The following is an 18,416-nucleotide window of genomic DNA, read 5'->3' as shown; positions in this document are numbered from 1 at the left end:
GCATAAGATTTTTTATCTAAAATCATGTGGGACGGGTGGTTTTAATAATTGAATTTTCACTATACAGTGTAGTATTTATTGACTTAACAAGGAAATACATGTGATCAAATATTTGTATACAATATTTAATAATTTCCTTGCAAAAGTAATTGTAATTTGTTTCGTTTAAAATTCAATACCTATGTTATCTATATCCTCTTGAAAGACAAATATTTGACAAAAAGTGATTACAAACTGTCTGTTGAACAAATGCATTCTTTAAAAACAGGTGATTAATGGCATATAGATGTATTCCATTAAATATAACAATTTACTGAAATTTTGACAGCAAAAGTTAAGCACAGATTTTCGTATCAACAAATCAAATAAAAAATGGGTTCCCATGCTCGTTCTGGTTCTCATCAAAATGTAGCATAGTTTGCACATTGTCCAAAATTCACTTTCCAATATATGTTTGCAGAAAAAAAGTTTATCTTTGCATTCAATACACCGGTTTTAAAATATTTTGGTCTTTTTAATATTTAAGTCTACAACTTCCCGTTTTATGTTTAAAAAAGATATAGATAGACTTGAGACCATTCAGACAATAAAACCGTTGTAACGTATAGGGTCAACGGACAAATACTAGTAAATGATCCTCAGCAATTCTATCAGACAAGCCAAACATCATTGAACTACGTTCTGGAATAGATTTGACACATTACAAAATATTTCGCTCCTCAGCCAGATTTAAATGAAATCACACAAATAAGTTTATTGGCTCTACTTAAATCAAAAGGATAGAAAATGACTACATTATATGTATGTTAACTTGTGGCGTGTTCCATGAGACAACATAACTTGACAATTCCTAAATTATCTCTCTTTGCGAACGAAAATTAGTGTCACTTTTAAATTTTGAAAATAATTATGGATCTAGATAGTTAAAAAAATTATTTCATCATCTAAATACTAATAGCTTGATATTGTATTTAAGTCCTTGGTTAATTCGTGAAATATATTGGATAAATAAATGACAAAACAAACTTAACAAGCTTAGATTGTCATATAAACTTGCTTGTGGGTGCGCTGCTTCCTGAACAATTTTTGTTTTGAGTGTTTCCACGTATAATGTTGGTGTTTACACTAATATAAACTTGACTTTTGACATAAACACTAAAATATACAGTATACGTCACTTAACATCAGACTAGAACACGCATGTTAAATGCTGAACGCATATGCAGTTTGATCAAAGGTGTCGTCATTGTCATTTAGAATAACGTCCCTTACTTTCATCCTTGACTTTGTACGCGATGTGTTTATATCATACAGTTCTGCGCGCTCACGAGAGGACCATTTGAAGGGAAAATAGTGAAGTATCTTTTCGCACATTATTTCAATTCTAATAGATAAAGTGTGGTAACACTATACTTATTGATTATAACATTTATTGGTTTTGAAAAATGCTATTGCATGGCACACGAATGCTATTTGTGTTCGGGTAGTCATGGCATCATTTATCATAAGAACAAAACGTCTACATGTAGGATTGTACAGAATTTCACTAAAATATGTGCATGTTAAACAATGTGACCTGACAATGTGATCATGAATTCCCTGACACTTATATATGTTGTTGTTATTGTCAACAGCTGGGAAATCCCAGTGACGTCATTGGGAAACACCCTGCTTTTTCAATTTCTAACACAAATGAGTTCTCTGAATTATGAACGATCTGCGACAGATTTACGATAGTTTCGAAAATCTATCTTATCTTAACCTTAAGATATCTTATCTTTGAACGTAAGTTGTTAAGATTTATCTTCGCTAAGATAGTTTCGAAAATCTAGGCCCTGGTGGCATATGTAGACTCAAGGTGATCTACCAAACATGCTACAATACTGGCTATACTGTTGTGTTGGACACATTTAGGTCAGTGTGTGATGTGTCAAAGTATATATACTATATGCAGTTTAGAAAGGTGAGCTACAGCAAACAGCTACAAGAATGTGTGTTTTTTGGTATGCCTTGCTCCAAGGCTGTACTGAAAGATAAGTCCATGGATGTGTAGTAATTCTATCCTTCTAATAGACAAGTCTATATAAGTGGACAGGACTCCAGTCTCTTGTAGGGAAATCTTGTTCTTATTATTTATATAATCTAGAAATTATGATTTAAACTAATAATCATTGTCTTAGAGACTTGTGCAAGTCTATGTTTGAAGTATCCCTGGGAGATACAGCTCCTTGCTAAAGTGATATGTAGGCTATAGTACCGTATATCGCTGTGTATAAGGCGACCCCACGTATAAGACGACCCCCCTGCACACGCCTTCAAAATCAACCCAAAATCCTATACTCCGTATATAAGGCGACCTGGAATGAAGCACATCACAAGTGCGCACACAAACCTTATATATGCAATAAAAATATGTTTATCTTGTGTTGTTTTTTCAATGATGATTGGTCGCGCGTGTAACTCCAGCACATGTTGCCATTTTGTGTTTACACGGTACGACACCAAATTGGTGCCCGTAAAATAAAATTCATTTATGAAGTAATAACATATAAGAGACAATAGTGAGTAATTTAATCGCCAATTAACTATGTTGTAACTATCTAGGCTCATGTTTGCTTCACATTCAGCGTGTTTATTCCACAATCACTTATACACACCGTCTCCAACAGTTGTTAATACAACTGTAAAAACAGCGGGTATTGATTTCAGCTTCACCGGTTATCACATGTTAGGTCCCATGTGCAATATGCAAATGCTTACCGGTACTTCCGGCTCTCAACTCATGGATGTTGATTGTTTTACTGTGTCAGCTGACAATCTGCATCGAGGCGAGGGTCTTTCAACTTTATTTGCAGAAATTATTATACTTTATTAAAGGAAAAGAGATACAAATCATGTTTATGTATGTAAATAGTTATTGGAACAGTTATTTAGGACGAAATGCGAAGTTTTATTTTCAAATGTTGGGCTGGCTATCGGACGCCGGTTGATATCGCCAGTGGAAAAAAATGTGAGATCTTCGACTCCGTGTATAAGACGACCCCCCTTCTTAACCACCTCATTTTAGGAACGAAAAACTCGCCTTATACACAGCGATATACGGTATGTAGAGTGTAGGAAGTATTCAGGTGAGATACAGCTCCTTGCTACAGTGATATGTAGGCTATAGTATGTAGAGTGTAGGAAGTATTCAGGTGAGCTACTGCTCCTTGCTACAGTGATAAGTAGGCTATAGTATGTAGAGTGAAGGACGTATTCAGGTAAGCTAAAGCAAATTGCTACAGTGATATGTTGGCTATGACATGTGGAATGTAGGAAGTATTCAGGTGGGCTACAAGGAGTAAGTGAGTGTGGTTTTACGCTGCTTTTAGCAATATTCCAGCAATATCACGGCAGGAGACATCAGAAATGGGCTTCACACATTGTACCCATGTTGGGAATTGAACCCAGGTCTTCATCGTGACAAGCGAATGCTACCCAACCGCCCCAGGTGGGCTACAGCAACTTGCTACAGTGATATGTAGGCTGTAGTATGTAGAGTGAAGGAAGTATTCAGGTAAGCTACAGCAACTTGCTTAAGTGATAAGTAGGCTATTGTATGTAGAGTGAAGGACGTATTCAGGTGAGCTACAGCAACTTGCTACAGTGATAAGTAGGCTATTGTATGTAGAGTGAAGGAAGTATTCAGGTGAGCTACAGCTCCTTGCTACAGTGATAAGTAGGCTATTGTATGTAGAGTGAAGGAAGTATTCAGGTGAGCTACAGCAACTTGCTACAGTGATAAGTAGGCTATAGTATGTAGAGTGAAGGAAGTATTCAGGTGAGCTACAGCTCCTTGCTACAGTGATAAGTAGGCTATAGTATGTAGAGTGAAGGAAGTATTCAGGTGAGCTACAGCTCCTTGCTACAGTGATAAGTAGGCTATAGTATGTAGAGTGAAGGAAGTATTCAGGTGAGCTACAGCTCCTTGCTACAGTGATAAGTAGGCTATAGTATGTAGAGTGAAGGAAGTATTCAGGTGAGCTACAGCAACTTGCTACAGTGATAAGTAGGCTATAGTATGTAGAGTGAAGGAAGTATTCAGGTGAGCTACAGCTCCTTGCTACAGTGATAAGTAGGCTATAGTATGTAGAGTGAAGGAAGTATTCAGGTGAGCTACAGCAACTTGCTACAGTGATAAGTAGGCTATAGTATGTAGAGTGAAGGAAGTATTCAGGTAAGTTACAGCTCCTTGCTACAGTGATAAGTAGGCTATAGTATGTAGAGTGAAGGAAGTATTCAGGTAAGCTACAGCAACTTGATACAGTGATAAGTAGGCTATTGTATGTAGAGTGAAGGAAGTATTCAGGTGAGCTACAGCTCCTTGCTACAGTGATAAGTAGGCTATTGTATGTAGAGTGAAGGAAGTATTCAGGTGAGCTACAGCTCCTTGCTACAGTGATAAGTAGGCTATAGTATGTAGAGTGAAGGAAGTATTCAGGTGAGCTACAGCTCCTTGCTACAGTGATAAGTAGGCTATAGTATGTAGAGTGAAGGAAGTATTCAGGTGAGCTACAGCTCCTTGCTACAGTGATAAGTAGGCTATAGTATGTAGAGTGAAGGAAGTATTCAGGTGAGCTACAGCAACTTGATACAGTGATAAGTAGGCTATAGTATGTAGAGTGAAGGAAGTATTCAGGTGAGCTACAGCTCCTTGCTACAGTGATATGTAGGCTATAGTATGTAGAGTGAAGGAAGTATTCAGGTGAGCTACAGCAACTTGATACAGTGATAAGTAGGCTATTGTATGTAGAGTGAAGGAAGTATTCAGGTAAGCTACAGCAACTTGATACAGTGATAAGTAGGCTATTGTATGTAGAGTGAAGGAAGTATTCAGGTGAGCTACAGCTCCTTGCTACAGTGATAAGTAGGCTATTGTATGTAGAGTGAAGGAAGTATTCAGGTAAGTTACAGCTCCTTGCTACAGTGATAAGTAGGCTATAGTATGTAGAGTGAAGGAAGTATTCAGGTGAGCTACAGCTCCTTGCTACAGTGATAAGTAGGCTATAGTATGTAGAGTGTAGTAAGTGTTCAAGTGGGCTACAGCAAATTGATACAGTGATATGTGGGCATAATGTGTAAAGTACCCAAGTGAAATGGACAAAATCAGTTGTTGTTTGGGCGTTGAGAACAGTGACCAGGTGAGCTACAGCTGCTGCTTCCAGCAGTGATATATGGCCAATCGTGATCAGTGTGTTGATCACTTTCATTGCAATCATTCACAGCTAGAGCTTGGATCAGTGGCAGCACCCAGCCACAGATATAAAAAAGAAGTATGGAAAATACACTTCCTAATTTACCTGACATTTTCAAAACGCTATAATAAATTAGTTCTTTATGCAATTGCTTTGAATTGTGTAATTATGTTTAACATGAGCCAGGGTAGCGTTTTTGATGTAAAATGACATGGAACGAAAGATAAACAGAGTAAATAAGGGAGATTAACTGTAATTGTCCTAATCTCAATGATCATAAAAGTAAAAGCTGCTGTGTGGAGATTTTTCCTTCTCTGAGCTACTAAAATCCCATCAATCACCGAAGCCTGGCATTTTAGATCCCTATCACCGTGATTGGCACAGTTTATGTCAGACTCTGGCCTTTGAAGTTTGACATAAGTAATTTCATGGTAATTTACACTCTTTTGATAATGTTTATATTGGAGTGTTTTCTTCACACAGTTGTAGCTGATGGGCTGATAAGATTCAAACAGTCCTGTCACAAATTTCACATCGATGTCCGCACCTACTAGCTTCTACAGATCACTCAAAGCTCTCTCCAGGCCCAGAAGGAGGAAATGTCCACAAGTTGATAACAACATACTTTTTTCTCATTGCTTCAAAGTGCTGTGTCTTGAATGTTTAGGTTTTGTTTTGTAAATATTGCTTTTACAATTACAACATACTCAAAACATTTGTATGATCTTTCCATTAAGGCTAATTATAAACGTGTGTTTTAGCAGATGCTTCAAAACGCTTCCCATACAATGTAACCAGGTTCCTCTACCCCATGACACCGTACACTAGCCTTGCTCCAAGGCTGTGCGGAAAGATAAGTCCATGGATGTTTAGTAATCTTATCCTCCTCACAGACAAGTCTAGATATGTGGACAGTTCACTCCAGTCTCTTATAGGGACAACTTGTTCTTATTATTTACATAATTTTGAAATATATATCTTGATTTATACTAAAAATTATTGCCTTAAAAATTAAAAAAATTAAAAAAATTAAAATTAAAACTGTACACCACCATACAGAAATGTGTAGTGATATTGCATGTCTAAACTGAGATACATTATATCTGTTATCTCATGGGCTACAAAGAGAAACTCAACTGAAGACAGGTATCTGAAAAGTGTAGCTAGCTTTGTGTGAACCAGTGTCAGTTCCTGGTAAAACTGGGGCGGTTGGGTAGCCTAGTGGTTAAAGCGTTCGCTGGTCATGACATGGGTCGATTCCCGATATGGGTACAATGTGTGAAGCCAATTTCTGGTGTCCCCCGCCGTGATATTGCTAGAATATTGCTAAAAGCAACGTAAAACCATACTCACTCACTCACTCACTCACTCACTCACTCACGCTTGCGCTCACTCACTCACTCACTCACTCACTCATGCACTCACTCACTCACTCACTCACTCCTGGTAAAACTCAAGTATTTATTTGTTCTTTTGCAAAAATTGAGTCTAAAAGGGGCGAAACATAATGTATTGATCATATGACCTGCATCTGATACCAGTTCAAAACAGGCACCGAGATCACCATGCTTCTAAGAGTGTACTAAATGGGTATTGGATGGTAAGATTCTTTGACTTGGTTGATTGTGTATTATCATTGATCATGTTATCAACCACTGGTTTGCAACCAAGATATAAAGTTGGAATATTGCTGACTATGGCATAAAACAACAAGCAAACAAGAATCATAACAAAATATGTACAGTAAACTACGGTTATAATGAACACGCTCATAACCAACTGACCGATATAACAAACTTATATTTTAGTCCCGGCCATTTGTTGTACATATGCTGTATATAGGCTTATAGCGAACTATGGTTAGAACGAACGAAAATTAGTGGTCCCTTTGAGTTTGTTATAACCGTAGTTGACTCTACTGTGAGATGTTTCACATCAGACTTGTGTGTTGTGGATCTTGCTTTAATGTAAGCTAATCCGACACTGTTTGGTATGTTGATAGTCAGGATTGTAGACATACCAGGGTATACATGCAAAACTTGTTGATATTCACATGCAGTCATGCTGTCTCTTGAAAGATTAGCAATACTATACTTATGTGTGATAAATCAGTTGCACTTAACTTGTAAGAGAGCCTGTTGCCATGTGTTGATAAATCAGTTACACTTAACTTGTAAGTGAGCCTGTTGCCATGTGTTGATAAATCAGTTACACTTAACTTGTAAGTGAGCCTGTTGCCATGTGTTGATAAATCAGTTACACTTAACTTGTAAAAGAGCCTGTTGCCATGTGTGATAAATCAGTTACACTTTACTTGTAATCGAGCCTGTTGCCATGTGTGATAAATCAGTTACATTTAACTTGTAATCGAGCCTGTTGCCATGTGTGATAAATCAGTTACATTTAACTTGTAAGTGAGCCTGTTGCCATGTGTGATAAATCAGTTACACTTTATTTGTAAGTGAGCCTGTTGCCATGTGTTGATAAATCAGTTACACTTTATTTGTAAGTGAGCCTGTTGCCATCTGTGATAAATCAGTTACACCTAACTATTCACATAGTGTTATGGACATTGTGTTATAAGCAAAAATACTACCCTTATTGAATCTATTCATACAGTGTTATGGACATTGTGTTATAATCAACAATATGACACAAGTTGGATCTATTCATATAGTGTTATGGACATTGTGTTATAATAAACAAAACTACCCTTGATGGATATATTCACAAAGTGTTATGGACATTGTGTTATAATTAACAATACTACTCTTGTTGGATTTATTCATAGTGGTATAGACATTGTGTTATAATCAACAATACTACACAAGTTGGATCTTTCATATAGTGTTATAGACATTGTGTTATATTCAACAATGTTACACAAGTTTGGATCTATCCATATAGTGTTATTGACACTGTGTTATAATCAACAATACTACACAAGTTAGATCTATTCATATGGTGTTATTGACATTGTTTTATGATCAACAATACTACACAAGTTAGATCTATTCATAGAGTGTTATGGACATTGTGTTATAATCAACAATACCTAATATTCTAATATTCTAAGCATCCATCATTGTAGAAATATTCCATAAAATGTAATAAAACAGACATTGTCACTCGCTCATTCTTATGCCTTGATAAGAGAAAATTATGTTTTCTGTTGCAAAAACTAACATAATTCTCCTAATTCAAACATGATTGATCTTTCATCTCGGGAAAAAATGTACAAAATTTAATCTGGAAAGAATTCTCATTTCTTTTTTCAGCTGTTTGACTATGAAAAAACCAACAAAGTATTGGTGAGTTGATTGATCATGTTCAAATTAGAGTTGGTTATTGAACTAACTTGAATCTCTGGTTCAAGGGACATTGTTTTAGGAAATAACTTTGTTTTTGACAGATTTCCATTCTTCCATGGTGTCACAAGTACATCATATTGATGGAATGCAGTCTGATGTTTCTCCGTGGAGTGGTTGAACAGTAAGTAACAGTTGGACACAATGTATGCTCTGTTGCACAATATTGCTGAGTTAAACTGGAGGTTTTTCTTCAAATGAAAAGACCCATTGACAAATTTCTCATCAATACTTTTTAAATATGATTAAATATTTAAATAGAGAATCTCACCCTCATGTCTTATGATATCAAGTATATCAACACAAGTTGATAAAAGTGGAAAAACTCTGAGGCTCCTCATGTCTTTTGATATCAAGTATAGCATCACAAGTTGATAAAAGTGGAAAAACTCTGAGGCTCCTCATGTCTTTTGATATCAAGTATAGCAACACAAGTTGATAAAAGTGGAAAAACTCTGAGGCTCCTCATGTCTTTTGATATCAAGTATAGCAACACAAGTTGATAAAAGTGGAAAAACTCTTAGGCTCCTCATGTCTTTTGATATCAAATATAGCAACACAAGTTGATAAAAGTGGAAAAACTCTGAGGCTCCTCATGTCTTTTGATATCAAGTATATCAACACAAGTTGATAAAAGTGGAAAAACTCTGAGGCTCCTCATGTCTTTTGATATCAAGTATATCAACACAACTTGATAAAAGTGGAAAAACTCTGAGGCTTGCCGAGGATTATTTCCACTTTTATCAACAAGTGTTGATATATTTGATATCAAAAGACATGAGGGTGGGATTTTATTTATCATCCAACATCATTCTTCCAACTTTTTCAGTTTGTAGACAGTAATGAGCAGTGTCTCAAGTGTAAAATGTTCTGCTAACAGCTTAGTAGCAGAGCCATTAGTGATGTCATTTGATTGTGACGTCTGGTAACCAATGATGTCACAATGGTCTGCAAAGCATTGTGATGCAATTTCATTGCAGCGATATCTACAGTGTAGATATCACTTGATATCTCCTGTGGGAGCCAGTTTTGGATGATAAGATGTAATATCAGATTTGGCAATAAATGTCTAACTTGGTAAGTTATTAATGGTCCACTATATGGAAAAGATGGGAAAGTTTGTATTTAGAATAAATTTTATGTCTATCAATGTCAACTGAGGATTAGCATCCTCGTCATCCAGAAATTGGCAACAGCTGAATAACCAAAGGGATTTGAGGTGGAAAAACGTAAAATGTTTTTACACAATTTTATTCATGACATTACTCTTTAAATAGACACAGGTGATGTCAACAGGTTTCACTTCAATGACTGTCAGGCACAACAGCTGAGAAACATACTCACAAACATAAAGTGTAGCTACCACATACACAATATACATTGTTTAACGTGAAAATATTCACATTTTATGATTTTTTTTTAATGGAAATTAAAACATTATGCCACATTACTGTAGCTCACCTGTACATATAGTCACAGTTTAAGATGTGAAAAATGACAGCATAAAAGTTTAATAAAAGTTGCTTTCATTGTTGCTATTCAAATTTTTTCTGCATAAATACTAAAAATGAATGCATTAACATATATAAAAGAAACAACAATTCCCAAGTGTTTCTAAATCTGCATGAATGACTGTACTATTGTATAGCATTGTTGCAATGTAAAATAGTAAAACAGTTGAATTTACTTTGCACAAAGTCCACTTCTGAGCCTAACATGCCTTCTCTTCCTTTAATTGTTTTCTAATGCCATGCAATTCTTTATATTGATTCACAGAAAAGCAGACTAAAATCCTAATGATCTTAACAAAATTGATGTCATTATAAGGAGAAATATAGACGACAAATTTCGTCTTCCTCAGTCTGACAATTTCAGCGGAGAAGATGTTTACAAGGCCACAAGGCATTTTGAAAGAAATTTAAAAGCATTGCATATATTTTGATCAGGAATGGTTGAGCAGTGGCCATTAATTGTTCTCAATATAGCTGTTGTGGCAGCCATATTGAAAATCTTACATAAACCTCTTGAACAAATTCAGGTGTCTTCACTAGTGGGAACAAGCGTGTGAAGTTTCAACTTCTTACAGTTGGTTGCAGAGCCTAGGGCACATTTTAGAGAACTCAGGAGCATCATCCAAAGGTCAAATCAAGGTAAAAATTTAAAATATCAAAAACGGAACGTGTGATGAGCCCCCCTCTAACTACACATATACAATATTTCATTGAACAAAAATGGCTGTGTACGTAATGGACAGCTTTCAGTATCGACAAAGTGCAAGATCAAATCAAGATTAAAATGTAAAATGTTGCCAAAAAATGAAACATATATATGTTAAGGCTTACTACTTACTAGACTTGTAGCAAATTTCGTCATATTTTGAACAGAAATGACCCAGTAATGGCCATAAACAGCTTTTTCAAAATGGCTTCCCCGGCAGCCATATTGAAAATCGAATTTGAACCTCCTGAACAATGATGGGATGAAGCATTTTAAGTGTCAGCTTCATTGGTTCATTGGTTTCATGGTTTTCAGACAAGCAGGCAGTGCCATGCAATCACTTGACCTTCAGTATCTACATCACTGGCCAGTTTTCAAAGACTTTATAAATACAGGATGTTACATGAGTGTCATACTATATTTACGACATGAATGTCTATATTCCAGTATTTCCTGAGCGAGAGTACGAGTGTCGTAAACATAGTATGACATGAACACTGTTATAATGTTCTATTTATTGCTGAAGAAGATGTCTACATACAAAGTTAAGCTGAACCACAATTTGTTGAATGATGTCAATACTGTCTGGATGACGGAAACAATACACTGTTGTCTTGTGACGTGATATGACCCAAGGGCACATATGTTTGCCCTCATAGATAATAAACATTGTTCCTTGGTACAGATATTCAAGTGGTCTAAGGTGATCAATTTGAGCTACAGAATTACCTCCCTTTACCATGCCAGGATTTGCTTTGTTTGTAAGCACCATGCAGTGTCCCCACCATCAACACACACCTCACTGTCCCCACCATCACCATCAACACAAACCTCACTGTCCCCACCATCACCATCAACACACACCTCACTGTCCCCACCATCAACACACACCTCACTGTCTCCACCATCAACACACACCTCACTGTCCCCACCATCAACACACACCTCACTGTCCCCACCATCAACACACACCTCACTGTCCCCCCATCAACACACACCTCACTGTCCCCACCATCATACACAAACCTCACTATCCCCACCATCAACACACACCTCACTGTCCCCACCATCAACACACACCTCACTGTCCCCACCATCAACACACACCTCACTGTCCCCACCATCATACACAAACCTCACTATCCCCACCATGAACACACACCTCACTGTCCCCACCATCAACACACACTTCACTGTCCCCACCATCAACACACACCTCACTGTCCCCACCATCACCATCAACACACACCCCACTGTACCCACCATCAACACACACCTCACTGTCCCCACCATCAACACACACCTCACTGTCCCCACCATCACCATCAACACACACCTCACTGTCCCCACCATCAACACACACCTCACTGTCCCCACCATCAACACACACCTCACTGTCCCCACCATCACCATCAACACACACCCCACTGTCCCCACCATCAACACACACCTCACTGTCCCCACCATCAACACACACCTCACTATCCCCACCATCACCATCAACACACACCTCACTGTCCCCACCATCAACACACACCTCACTGTCCCCACCATCAACATCAACACGCACCTCACTGTCCCCACCATCATACACAAACCTCACTGTCCCCACCATCACCATCAACACACACCTCACTGTCCCCACCATCAACACACACCTCACTGTCCCCACCATCAACACACACATCACTGTCCCCACCATCAACATCAACACACACCTCACTGTCCCCACCATCAACACACACCTCACTGTCCCCACCATCAACACACACATCACTGTCCCCACCATCAACATCAACACACACCTCACTGTCCCCACCATCACCATCAACACACACCTCACTATCCCCACCATCACCATCAACACACACCTCAATGTCCCCACCATCACCATCAACACACACCTCACTATCCCCACCATCACCATCAACACACACCTCACTGTCCCCACCATCAACACACACCTCAATGTCCCCACCATCAACACACACCTCACTGTCCCCACCATCAACACACACCTCACTGTCCCGATCATCAACACACACCTCACTGTCCCCACCATCAACACACACCTCACTGTCCCCACCATCACCATCAACACACACCTCACTGTCCCCACCATCAACACACACCTCACTGTCCCCACCATCAACACACACCTCACTGTCCCCACCATCACCATCAACACACACCTCACTGTCCCCACCATCATACACAAACCTCACTGTCCCCACCATCAAAACACACCTCACTGTCCCCACCATCAACACACACCTCACTGTCCCCACCATCAACACACACCTCACTGTCCCCACAATCAACACACACCTCACTGTCCCCACCATCAACACACACCTCACTGTCCCCACCATCAACACACACCTCACTGTCCCCACCATCAACACACACCTCACTGTCTCCACCATCAACACACACCTCACTGTCCCCACCATCAACACACACCTCACTGTCCCCACCATCAACACACACCTCACTGTCCCCACCATCACCATCAACACACACCTCACTGTCCCCACCATCAACACACACCTCACTGTCCCCACCATCACCATCAACACACACCTCACTGTCCCCACCATCAACACACACCTCACTGTCCCCACCATCAACACACACCTCACTGTCCCCAACATCAACACACACCTCACTGTCCCCACCATCAACACACACCTCACTGTCCCCACCATCAACACACATCTCACTGTCCCCACCATCACCATCAACACACACCTCACTGTCCCCACCATCAACACACACCTCACTGTCCCCACCATCACCATCAACACACACCTCACTGTCCCCACCATCACCATCAACACACACCTCACTGTCCCCAACATCAACACACACCTCACTGTCCCCACCATCAACACACACCCTAGACCAGTAAGTCAACACTTTGTAAGGGCCTTGGAGACAAATTTATCACTGTGCTCCTTTGATGTGACAGCTCAATAGGTGCTTGTAAGCATTTTATCAGCTGTCCTGTCACTGGGGCAGGCTGTGCATGCAGTAATACCCTCACAGGTAAACACAGGGAAGACAAAGAACCAGCAGTGAAGGACTGGGTGGTGGGTGGCTACCGTAGCAAACCCAATTACTGCCTACCATGTGCTTTAGGTCTCTACCTGACAATCTCAGCATGCTCAGCAATGATTGCCTTACCATTCAGAAATAGAGTTGATTATATGAGATATTTATTGCAAACAGCACCCCATAGTTTAGGCAGGTTGCAAAAGTTGCTTCATTGATTTAAACATGTTTTATTCACAAAAAGTGAATGGGATTGGGTACAAGGTCTCCAACTTGGGACATCTTCTCCCAGATATTGATTTACAATTTGTACTAAACATGAATGGAGCAGAAGGAAAGAAAAGAATAGGAAAGATAAGTGAACAGTGAGAAAAATATAGTTTACATAAATCTCTTTGTATTACATATACATGTATAACTCTGTACATAATTGAAATATTTATGTTATCTTGTATATCCCCATTTCCATTGAGTATCAAATTGAGATCAGTTGTATTTTCGGCTATACTGTTAATGTTTCAAATTAAAATGTCTCTTTCTTCATAAAACAAGTCACATTCAAAGAAACAGTTATATGCATTTTCACATCAACTACCACATAAATACCCTGTTTGTCTTTAATTCCTAGTCTACATAAATCATAATTTAACTGACTAACCTTATGTCCTAGCTGCGTGTGTATAATGTAATGTTTTCTATGACCAAAGGCAAAACAATCACAAACAAGAATAAAAAGAACTAATTTTGAAAATTGCTGTACCGGTACTTATGTGACATGACCAATGTTGTAGTGGTATGTATTATATCATGCAGAATGGAATAAATGGGAACAGATATTAATGGTGGAGTCGGGAACATTAATTGATATCATGAAGAGGAATTTTCTTCATTCGGAATGTTCTTAAAATGATCATAGTCATTATTTAGCTTATCAAGTAATTCATTTCTGTCGATTTCATAATTTTGCAATGTAATGTTTTAATCCTTTTGATCATAAATAGTTGCACATCTAGTACATTAACATTAATTTTGTGGGGTTGGTGATGTATTGTGAGGTCCTAGTCCTAGTTGGTGATCACTGTGTCTTTATTAAGTGAATGCACTTTGTGCTTTCTTCTTTTACATTTATCAAGGTAGTTTTCTAAAAAAATGTTTGTTTTTTCCAAAGCCTGCATGTTCTTAATTTGTTTGACCGCCTCCGTGGCCTATTGGTAGAACCTCCGCCCGGAGAGTGGAAGGTCAGGTGTTTCGTTCCCCGGCTGCGTCATACCAAAAGACGTTAAAAGATGGTACTTGTTGTTACCCTGTCTGGCGCTCGGCATTCAGGAGATAAAACAAGGACTGGTCGACTCAGAGTCAGTATACTGTCTCTGAGTGGGGTATTCATGTTAAACTGCAGCATAGTATCTCTGTGTGCTAGCACTATAAATCGGCATCAGTCCGGACTAGTACAAGCAGCCACAAACACACATGTGCAATATTCTTGGACGCGACATTAACCCCCATTTCACCACACCTCACCTCTTAATTTGTGCTGTTAGTATTAGGTATGTCCTTTGTGTCCTGTGAAGAATGACATGCCCCATTTCAAACTTACCCTGACTTTCTATTTTTCTAAGTTTCAACAATTATTTGCTCAAATTAGTGGCTGCTCCTGATGGTGCTAATGTTCCCATCTTTCATATCAAAATGAAGCATCTTTCAGAAGCCTATTTCACAGCTAACTAAACAAGCAGAATTTTGCTGCATTGGTATTGACATGAACTTTTAAAGTTTCAACTTTTGAGTTTCAATTGACAGTTTAATTCCAATATCCGAGATTTATATCTACAATTTGGTAAAAATAATTAATACTTTCCACTTGTGCAATAAATACAATATCAACATCAAGTTCAGGGAACTCCCAGGCTTGTCATGTAATATATTTCTATATTTTTCACTTTTCTCATCCATCACAAAGTGAGATTAATCCATTAGTATTCAGTTTCATGAGCTGTCTGCCAGAGAAGATGACGGATCTGCGAATGGCTGCCTCTGTTATCTCTATCTCCCTCTGTGGCAAGTGCTAGTATTGTCACATTTGATAATGAAAATCTTCAAGCTTAATTTTCCATTATAAATTCGCTGATAAATCTGGACATGAAAACTGTGAAAATAGAATTACTGCAAACGTTAATGATGGCCCAAACAGACACACAGAACCAAATGGGAGGAATAATTCTGCATTGATTAGATTAAGTCGACAGTGTAAACTGACATGCTATTTTTCTGCCGCAACGGATCTGATCAATTAGACACAAGAGAATGGTAACACCAGACAGTTCGGCTCCACAGGGTTTGAACTTTGGGATTAATAACCACATCTCTATAGGTTTATTGCAAATTACAATCTTGTGTTGTCTCGATAAAAATTAAGATGTGGAATATTGGCAAAATAATTCCATAATTTGTTTTTGGTGGACTTTGAGATATAATGCACATGAAAGTATGTGATATTTGTGGGTCATCCATATGTCAGAAACTGTTGTTCGTCACTTTGGCGGCGTCAAGTCATATTTGCCAGAATATCAATACTCCTGTTTGCAGTGGCTGGGGCTCGATCAGTCAACAGTGGTACATTATCAGTAATTAAATAATCACTAACAGGAGGACTGTTTGGAGTATTGTTCACCGTGGTGTTGCTCAATGGCTACTGCAAGGAGCTGTTCACTTGTGTAACAACTGCACCTCAGTGAGCTGCTTGCCTCCAGCGAGTCTACATCTGTTGTGTGTGATCAAGAGACTTGGAGCTGGTGGTTCCATGTAAGAACAAAATCAACATTAGACATTGAATTCAAGTGAAAACATTATTGTAATTCACATGATGATTCAGCTGAGAATGATTCAGTCTTGAACTCTAGGGGCTGTGTTACAATGGCAGATCTCTGTCTTGCAGATATAGAGAGTTTACATTATCTTTAAGCTGCGCAAAAATAGATGAACAGAATTGGTTTAATTCTTGCATGTATTGAGGTAATGACTGGCTCTTCTGCAAGTTGTGGGGGTGGGTTTGGTGAGATAATTGTCTTCTTATTTTGCTTATTGTTCTTGACAACTTGTCATAAACAAATAAACATTACGATCCTTGTTTATAGCCAGCGTATATAAATAATAAAACTTGCTTCAGATATTGTTTTTGTATTCCAAAATGACTCATCAAATATGAGACCCGGAATGATGCGGGATAGAATAGGTCTTCAGCAACACATGCTTGCCGTAAAAGGTGATTATGCTTGAGGTGACTAACGGGATCGGGTGGTCAGGCTCACTGACTTGGTTGATGCATGTCATTGTATCCCAATTGCGTGGATCGATGTTCATGATGTCAATTACTGGATTGTCTGGTCCAGACTCGATGATTTACAGACCAGCATCATATGGCAGGAATATTGCTGAGAGCAGTGTTTAAAAACATGAAACAAATAAACAAACAAATCATTAAGCTCATCTTTTTCATGGTGCTAATCCATCAGTATGTTATACCGAGTTACATAGCCTTCAGTTGCCTATACATTAAATTAGTGAGTGAGTTGCGACAGTATTCCATCTACCTATGTCAGGGCATGTCAGCTTGATGTGGGAGGAAAGCCCCAAGTGATGCAGGTCTTTGACATTTATACTATGGTGAAACGCATTAGCACAGGTATGGCGCTGACAAACCTAGAAACATAATGGGGACAAAACCAAGATTCAAACCCACAATCAGAGTTTTCTGGTGTGTGGAAGGGATGCAACTCTGCACAGCGAATTGCAGAGCCCTAGACGACTGGGCCACCGTGCACCCTTTTGAAATTAGTCCAGAAACATACAACCAATATTTTCAAATTCATTAGCTTTCTAAAAACAAATTATAGAAAGTAGCAGTGTAGCACTGGATGAAATGTGTCAACAGTGGTCAACAACACCCTGGAGCCATTTAAGCTGTGTGCTTCATATGTAAAATTCTACTGTGCGAAACGTTAAGGCGCTACAGTGGGAAATTTGGCCGGATTCCAAAGACATTGTACATTTGGCTAGCTCCCTCTGAGTGCTGATGGACAATTCATATACAGTACACAGTACAATTGACATAACCCAGTGTATATAGCCTATCAAATTTACTTTGTAGATATTTAAAAAAAAATAATTCTAATGATCACCAAGACCTACAAAGAGTATGCAGATTTTAAACAGTGCCTTCTCAGCTCTATCTAGACATGTGATGGGTGCTGGTGTGAGAGAAGTCATCCAATATAAATGTATTCTGCATTTTCTTCATCCACTGCCAGTTTGCAGTCGGTGCACTAAATTGGTTACATCAGGATCAGTTAATCCATTGTTTCATGATAACTGTATATTTTATTGTGTGCTTCTTGTAATCTGTTAATTTCATGGTTAATTTGTACAGTGCAGTGTGAAGTGTTAGATGAATTTTCAAGTCATCAAGAAAAACGTAAGTTTTCTGTGTTTTACAGCCAATATTAAAAGGTGGCATACTTATTGGTAATAAAAGTCATTTATTACC

The 18,416-nt window shown here is 38.5% G+C and overlaps 1 long non-coding RNA gene across 1 annotated transcript in view; it reads left to right on the top strand.

The window, feature by feature from the left end:
- Positions 1-18,416, top strand: part of LOC124137246 — a 116,614-nt gene that overhangs the window by 53,739 nt on the left and 44,459 nt on the right. Inside the window, exons 2-3 of the long non-coding RNA XR_007219957.1 lie at positions 8,647-8,726; positions 10,641-10,752. This is a non-coding gene — a long non-coding RNA (uncharacterized LOC124137246). The remainder of the gene's footprint in view (positions 1-8,646; positions 8,727-10,640; positions 10,753-18,416) is intronic.

The sequence above is a fragment of the Haliotis rufescens genome, unplaced genomic scaffold (genome assembly GCF_023055435.1).
Source record: "Haliotis rufescens isolate VD_foot unplaced genomic scaffold, xgHalRufe1.0.p SCAF_11, whole genome shotgun sequence".
NCBI classification, from domain to species: domain Eukaryota; kingdom Metazoa; phylum Mollusca; class Gastropoda; order Lepetellida; family Haliotidae; genus Haliotis; species Haliotis rufescens.
This window is presented reverse-complemented; position numbering and strand designations above follow the sequence as displayed.